The sequence below is a fragment of the Giraffa tippelskirchi genome, chromosome 4, assembly GCF_054371585.1.
Source record: "Giraffa tippelskirchi isolate mGirTip1 chromosome 4, T2T-mGirTip1v1.2.pri, whole genome shotgun sequence".
Classification (NCBI taxonomy): Eukaryota; Metazoa; Chordata; class Mammalia; order Artiodactyla; family Giraffidae; genus Giraffa; species Giraffa tippelskirchi.
In genome coordinates this window covers 41,139,515-41,147,824 of record NC_137278.1, presented here as the reverse complement: position 1 = coordinate 41,147,824, position 8,310 = coordinate 41,139,515, and the positions used below count along the sequence as shown (strand labels likewise).

General features: G+C 42.7%; 2 non-coding genes across 2 annotated transcripts; one reads left to right on the top strand and one right to left on the bottom strand.

Moving 5' to 3' along the window:
- Positions 1–6,221: 6,221 nt before the first annotated feature.
- Positions 6,222–6,344, bottom strand: LOC145504133 (U6atac minor spliceosomal RNA). The gene has a single exon (XR_014052114.1). It is a non-coding gene; the product is annotated as a U6atac minor spliceosomal RNA (small nuclear RNA).
- A 1,554-nt stretch (positions 6,345–7,898) lies between these two features.
- On the top strand, positions 7,899–7,970 carry TRNAC-ACA (transfer RNA cysteine (anticodon ACA)). Its single transcript has one exon. It is a non-coding gene; the product is annotated as a tRNA-Cys (tRNA).
- Positions 7,971–8,310: the final 340 nt, after the last annotated feature.

The following is an 8,310-nucleotide window of genomic DNA, read 5'->3' as shown; positions in this document are numbered from 1 at the left end:
CTCAGTCACCAACAGCACTATGTGTTGCATCGTGGGTTTCTCTCATTGATAATAAGGTACCCCAGTCTTCTGGGAATGAACATACACTAAAAAGTCAAACAAAAAGTGTTATCTGGAATAGAGATGTCTGTTGCTACAAAAATATTCAACTCATCGTTACTGAACTAAGATAATAAATCTCTTTACCTTTTGTATTTTGGTGCATTGAAACGTTATCTTTTATGATCATAGGTGTTGCTTCATTATTTAAAGCATACTTGTTATTGCAGGAAAGACAAGCTCTCACTTGATTTATAATGGAACGATTACGCTTTGAGTTAAATGAAAGTTCAAAGGAAAATGAATTCTAAATAAGAATAATTGAAGAGATTCAAGGTTCATTTGAGTTTATATTCATCAAGGCGATTGTCTCCAGAAATCCTCTTATTTAAAGCAACAGGACAGATCGTAACTTACTAACTTTGCCTTTATGACATCACTTTATTCTATATATCATAATCAGAAATGTTAAGCCTCAGCAGTAATTTATACAAAACGTATTGTTACAGAGTTATAAATGTCGTTAACTGGTAGACTTATGCCTCAATGTCATGCAAGTTGAACTCTGGATTTTAAAAAATTACCCATAATGCAAGTATTCTATAAAAATATTCTTAGTCCTTTCTCCTCCACAGCGGTTTCATATTAAAAGTTCAGTTTCATTTTACACCTGTACTCTGCTCTGGGTAGTGCAACCTTTATTTCTCCTTCATGTTTTTAAAGTCACCTTCTTAATTCTTGTAGAACATAACTCAAACAACTGAAAATGTTAGGAATGAATTTACAGTCCCTCTGGCTACTCTCTGTCTGGGATGGAAAGGAGAGTGAAGCTGGAGATAACTTTTCCTGCCATCAAGGGACATGTAGAGGGAAGAGGTGATGAATTGTAATGTGCCAACTACTTTTGATTATTCAGGGACTTCTGATGGAATCTGTGGATTGTTCAGGTCTCCAGTTTTCTATTTTGGCTCAGTTCACTGCTCAGTGGCACCTCTGGTGGCCAGGGACAACTGTCCACCTACATATGGTAGGCCTCTGAAAAGAAAGTAGCAAAAGAATGACCCCCTTCTGAGCCTTACTCCTTGTCAGACACAGAGTAGAATTGTCACAAATACATTTTCATTAAATCTTCACTTCAAACTTACAAGGAAGGTACTATCATCCCATTTTATAGATGACAAAGGCTCAGGATGGTTCATTCATTTCTCAAATCCTTATTGAAGTTATTCTATGTTCTAGTCCTGGGGAAAAGGTTGTAAATGGAAGAGATGAGCTCTCTGCCCACTTTGAGCTTAGAATGCAGTATGGGAAAAATTAGACAAATCATCTCACACATAAATTATAAAATTACAAATGGTGATGCGTGTGATAAATAAAAATTATTAGGGATTAAGAAGTTTATAAAAGGAGGATCTGATCTGATTTGTGGGGTCAGAGAGGTTGTCCCTGAGGGTGTAATGTTTGAGCTGACAATTAAAGGATGGCATAAAAGTCATCAAAGTCTGCACAGCTACCCAGTGGCAGAGCTGGGATTCAAACTCAGGTTTGCCTGACACCAGATTCTATCCATGTCACAGTACTTCATGTAGTTGAGACTGTGCGCTGAAACCAGCCCTTTGACTCCAGGCACCAGTCACACTCCACCAGCTTCTACTTCCGCAGACTCTGTGTTTGTGGGAGTTGGTGATGGCAGATTGGAGGCACTCATGGGTCCCTATGGCTTCTCAGCACAACACAAAGCAGCTCTCCTCTCTGCATTCTTTCCCTTTTCTTCCTGGTTCCATCTAGGTTGAACGTGGGCACTGGTGGCAGAGGCGACCCTCTGGCATTGCTCCTGGTGGGGGAGAGGCCAATTTCCAACACTTGGGAGGGGTTTGATGAATGACCCATTCAAGCCAGAGTTCAGAAACGTTGCCCGGGGCCTCTCAAGCTTCCCAGTCTGTCTGCTAGTCTGACTCTCATTGTTCAACCCTACTTTCCAGATCAAAAGCTATTCGTGGGGATTGGCCACCTGCCTGAAGAACTCCCTGACCCACTGAGGAACTGTGGTGGGGATCCTGGGAGCAACTAGGGGAGGGTGGTTGGAGTCCAACCAAACATTTCTCGCTCATGTTTCCACCCACTTTGCGTCTAGGGGAGTTGAGTTGCCCTGTTGGACATGGTTGCCACCCAGAGCTGACCTTCCAGCCAGGGACAGGGGTGGGAGCAGCTGATGACGGAGAAGAGAAGTCGGGGAAATGGAACATTTTCCTGGGTCTTCTGATTTTTTTCCTCTCCTCCAGATTATAGAAAAGGCTGTAATTCCTTGAAGAAATTGAGGCACTAGATAACTTTTCAAAGACCTTCCTCCAAAACACAAAGACAAAAAGGCCTAGGGAAAAAAGTCTTTTTTATTTAAAATTTTTTAATTTTCTAAATTTCCACTGCTGGTGATTTATTCTTTTGGGTTAAGTAGCATTGCCTTTTTGGTTCAGTGCTTTTGTTAAAATGCATAGTCTGGGGAGAAGGGAAGTTTTCGGTCCTGGACACCTTAATGTGAATGAGTTGATCATTTCCCTTTTCTGAGATTGGTGGAAGGGCAGCTGGAGGGCTGTGGGTATCTGGAGAATAGGTTGCTAAAGTGGGGGACGTAGGCAGCAGCTTATTTCACTGGTCCTCAGTTCTCTTGTCTTTAGCAAAAAGCAGCAGTTATGACCACTAGGGGGAGGAAGCAGGCCAGCAATTGGTCTCTAGTCCTTGTTACCAATTCTGAAAACCCAAGTTGGCAAATATGCATTATTAGTGCTCTTTTTTTTCCCTAGGAATCTGAGGTTGCTGCAAGCTGGTATGAATGTGTGAGTTAGGCCACTGTAGTGCAATGAAGCAACTCCTCAGGAAATAAAAGCCCCGTGTAGGTAAAGCAAATACCCGGCATATTCCATCAATGAACTTGGGTATTGTTCTCCCATTGCTTTCATTCTGAAAATTTCTCAGAGCTAAAATTCAAATGAGAACATTTGAAGTCAAACTGGTTTGTTAAATCCATACTGGTACCCTTGATTTCACAAAAGGATTAAAACTTACATAAAGATATATTTTTTCTTCTTATGGAGGACACACTCTCTGGAGGAATAGTGAAAAAGAATCTCCCTCGCAGTCAAACATATATTGTACTGTTACGGATGGCTCTGTTCTTACTGAATAAATCTTGCTTAGCAACCTGCCTCCAGAGTAAATAATAAATCACCACTGAAAGCTCCAGGCATTTAGCTCTGTCTGGGCAGTAAAACTTTGCAATGGTCCTGACAGCATTTTGTAAAATCATAATTGCTTAGGGAAAGTGATTCTGGATGTCTTAAAATGTTCAGAATTAAAGAGTAGCTGTTCCTTTGAGGAAAATTATCCTAATACCATGTGTGTGTGTTATCCTTTATAAGATTATAATCTACAGTCCTTCTTCGTTTCTATTAAGGATGTGATGCAAGGATTTGACTAGAAACTCAGTTACATGCATCACACTCAGGTTTTATAGGAAACTTTGTGACAATTAGGGTAAAGATGCTCAGTTGTCTGTGCACAGTACACTATATGCAGCCCAAAATGGGTCCCCCTAAAACTCAAATGTTGAAGTCCTAGCCCCCAAACCTCAGAAGGGGGAGTAGGGATCTTTCAGTGAGGTCATTAGGATGGGCCTTAATCCAATATGACTGGTGTCCTCGTGAAAAGAGGAAACATGGAGACGATACACACAGAGGGAAGGCATCTATGAGCCAAGGCGGGAGGCCTCTGAGACCAACTCTGCAGATACCTTGACCTCAAACTTTTGGCTCCCAGAACTGGGAGAGAAATAAATTACTGTCATTTCATCAAAAGAGACACAGATAAATAGAACAATATTATGGATTCTATGGGAGAGGGCGAGGGCGGGATGATATGGGAGAATGGCACTGAAGCATGTAAATTATCATATGTGAAACTCGCCAGTCCAGGTTCGATGCATGATACAGGGTGCTCGGGGCTGGGGCACCGGGATGACCTGGAGGGATGGGATGGGGAGGGAGGTGGGAGGGAGGTTCTGGAAGGGGAAAACATGTACACCCATGGTGGATTCATGTCAATGTATGGCAAAACAAATACAATATTGTAAAGTTAAAAAATAGATAAATAAACTAATTAAAAAAAATTACTGTCATTTGAGCAGGATAGTCTGTGACCCTTTGTTTTGGCATCCCTAGCTAGCTAACTCTATGTATATATGTATTATATATATATTAAAATTGTTTTCAAAAGTCAATGTATTAAAAGAATATCTTTACATATTTAAAATATGGCTCATGATCTGGGTTTAACAGTTTTAATATCAGTAATTTTAAAGTAGAATTGTTTAAAATGAAATAAAATAGAGACTCCTATTGTTGAGCTAATCACCCCTCTGTAAGCTGCTGTTAAATCAATGCACTATGTTTGTGCCTGGATACTCTGTAAGTGTCTGACTGTTCCAGTTTCTCAACCTTGGCAAGCAGGAAGGTACCTCTGGGTGTTGCTCTTTTCTATCTTTCCCCCAAATCGTCACAGGACATTTAACCCCAGGTTTTGCAGTGTAAGTGAAGTCTCTGTCTTATTTTATCCAGTAAAACAACAGTGTGTTGTTCCCAGGTTCACCTCTGGGATGGGATATGGATGAGAATCATCTTGACTGCCTCCCCACTTCTAGCATCACTCTGAGAAGTGCCAAGAATGTATAATCAAAACCCCAGAGGGGAGAGATGAGCTAAGCTGTTCAAAATAGTTAGAGCATAGAATTGAGCTAGTTTTTCAAAATGGATAATGGGCTTGAGTTTTTAATCTCTTTTTGTTTACTCACCTCAATCACCAGGTGTGTTGAAAGCTCATTGGAGGAGAATTTGGACCAGCAGTCAGGAGGCTGGGGTCTAGCCTACCCCAGGGATCTCTCCCTACTTCCTTCTAGCACTAACATTTTCGATAGTAACCAAGTGTTTGAGGCCAGGGGGCAGGTGCTGGGTATAAAACAGCCCTTGGCAAAATGGGCAAGTTCAACATTCCTTCCCTGGCCCAGTGGCCTGGTGGTGTCTCCTTTCCAAGGCTACTTTTACATCCGTGAGACCCACTCATTTCACCTGTAGGTACTAATAGATCAGTTCTACTGATAGATCAGTTCTCTGGTGTTACTTTCTTTTCCATCTTTCTCTCTAGCAAAACTAGTTCTCTAGAGAGTACTGAGCACATGTCATTTACAACTTAGTGCAAGTTTAATGGGTCACATTCAAAATCACATTCCTTAAATTAGCTGTAGGACCATCTCCTTCGGAGAGCAGTTTCAGTCATCTGGAGGGTGGGGAGGCATCTTTGAGGGTCAGGAGCTTCTTATGAATCTGTCAGGTAGGTAACCCCCTTCTTTGCTGGGGAGAGAAGGCCAGGTGTGAATAAAAGAACCATGTTAAATGACTGCTGTGAGTTTGTAATGAACAGGAAACATCTGTGATCAAGATTAAACATCTGGTTGACCTCTTCCATCTTCATCCTCTTAGGTGGGTGCATATTTAGTATGTATTTTCTTACTCTGGGCAACTTAGTGCCACACACCAGTTATCTGAGCCATGAAGCAGCCCGAGTCCAATGGGCAGCAGGACAGGACAGGACTTGACCAGCTTCCTTATGATGCCTGCTTTCTTGCCTCTGTCTGATGCAATTTGGGCATCAAAGCATGACAGACCACTTGAGGAGATCAGTAAGATATTTTTTCGGATGATTGAATGAATGAATGAATAGTTGTGTCTTACGAGCTCATGGGGAGACTCCACTTTGGGTCTCTCAGTGTATTTTCCTGCTGCCTACTGTAGTTAGGTGTGCTTCTCTGGTGCATACCACACTTATGATACTATGTAGCATGTTGTACTATGTAGTAAACACTACATATACACATATAGCAAGCACATACTACATAAGTTATGCCAATAAGACATGTGAAAGGGAAAATGAAAGTTGCTCAGTTGTGTTTGACTCTTTGTGATCCTATGGACTGTAGCCCACCAGGCTCCTCTGTCCATGGGATTCTCCAGGCAAGAATACTGGAGTAGGTTGCCATTCCCTTCTCCAGGGGATCTTCCTGACCCAGAAAACAAACCGGGGTCTCCAGCATTGCAAGCAGATTCTTTATCATCTGAGCCACCAGGGATGCCCCCAAACAGGGGTTAGATGCCATGAAGTAGGTAGCAATGCCTTAACCAAACGCATGCTGTCAGGCCAGAGAGCTTCTTCCATTCTAGTCAAGGGGAATGCTAATCTTTTCTCCTTTCATACAACTCACAGAAGACATATACTCCAAATTAAAACTTTAAAAAGTCGAGAAAAAACCTAAGTACAAACAGAAGTTCTAGTATTTCTTTCTAGACTCCAGTGGGTGTAAATGCCCACCTTGTGGTGGGAGGGGCTGAGCCCCACTTCAGGATCACTTGCTTAGTGTAGTATTTTTATGTCTGACATTGACCAGAATCTATATTCCATCCACTGGATGAAGGAAAACCGGAATTCAATTAGATGAATGTTCACTGAAGGCCTGTCTCATCCTGGATAGTCTGCTAAATGCTAAGGGGTTAGTGAGTCTGTGACTGGGATTATTCCAGGCAGACCTGATTTAAAATACTCATTTTCATTTTCCCACAAGTATACTCACCCTGGCTGGTTGCATGCCCAGAGTTTTAGTATAGAAAGAATTGTGACAACTGCTACGGAATAACTAAAGGATGGAGAAGACTGCTCCTGTTCCTCAGGTCCTATTTTGGGTTATGTTGTGTTAGCAGTGGCCATAGTAAAAAAACAAAACAAAACAAAAAAACAACAGGGCCACCAAGGAGGAGCCTATAGGGGCTCTAGATATCTTGGTGATGTGGTGATGTCTGTTTCTGAACCCAAAAGGAGGGTGCACAGATTTCTCTTTATTATTCTTATTTAATCCATGATACAGTAGTCATGTGTGGATGTAAGAGTTGAACTGTAAAGAAAGCTGAGTGCCGAAGAATTGATGCTTTTGAACTGTGGTGTTGGAAAAGACTCTTGAGAGTCCCTTGGACTGCAAGGAGATCCAACCAGTCCATCCTAAAGGAGATCAGTCTTGGGTGTTCACTGGAAGGACTGATGTTGAAGCTGAAACCCCAATACTTTGGCTACCTGATGCGAAGAGCTGACTCATTTGAAAAGACCCTGATGCTGGGCAAGATTGAGGGAAGGAGCAGAAGGGGATGACAGAGGATGAGACGGTTGGATGGCATCACCGACTCAATGGAGATGAGTTTGAGTAAACTCAGGGGGGCCTGGTGTGTTGCAGTCCATGGGGTTGCAAAGAGTCGGACACGACTGAGCGACTGAACTGAACTGAACAGGTACAGGGACACTTCTGAAAGATGAGCAATTTTATTAAAAGCAAAAAGAAATAAAAAAGGGCATTAAAATCACAGAGCCCTCTGGGATTAAGCACAAATAGAATGAAGCAGGCTGTGTGTTACTCAGACTGGTGGGGCTGAAACAGTCGGGGGAAACTTTGCCGATGTGTACGGATGTGAGAGTTGGACCATAAAGCAGGTTGAATGCTGAAGAATTGATGCTTTTGAACTTTGGTGCTGGAGAAGATTCTTTAGAGTCTCTTAGACAGCAAGGAGTTCAAACCAGTCAATCCTAAAAGAAATCAACCCTGAATATTCATTGGAAGGACTCATGCTGAAGTTGAAGCTCCAACACTTTGGCCACCTGATGCAAAGAGCCGACTCATTGGAAAAGACCCTCATGCTGGGAAAGAGTGAGGACAGGAGAAGGGGGTGACAGAGGATGAGAAGGTTGGATGGTATTACTAACTCAATAAGACTTCCCTGGTGGCTCAGACGGTAAAGCATCTGCCTACAATGCAGGAGACCCAGGTTCGATCCCTGGGTGGGAAAGATCCTCTGAAGAAGGAAATGGCACCCCACTCCAGTACTCTTGCCTGGAAAACCCCATGGATGGAGGAGCCTGGTAGGCTACAGTCCATGGGGTTGCAAAGAGTCAGACACGACTGAGCGACTTCACTTCACTTCACTGACTCAATGGATGAGTTTGAGCACACTCTGAAAGATGGTGAAGGACAGGGAACCTTGGAGTGCTGTAGTCCACGGGGCCGCAAAGACTTGGATATGACTTAGAGACTGAACAACAACAACTGTGGGGCCTGGAAGCACAGTGGCATGTGCTTCCAGGTAGAGAGGAGCCTCTGGGACTCTCCAGGTGTGGTGAACAGGGAGT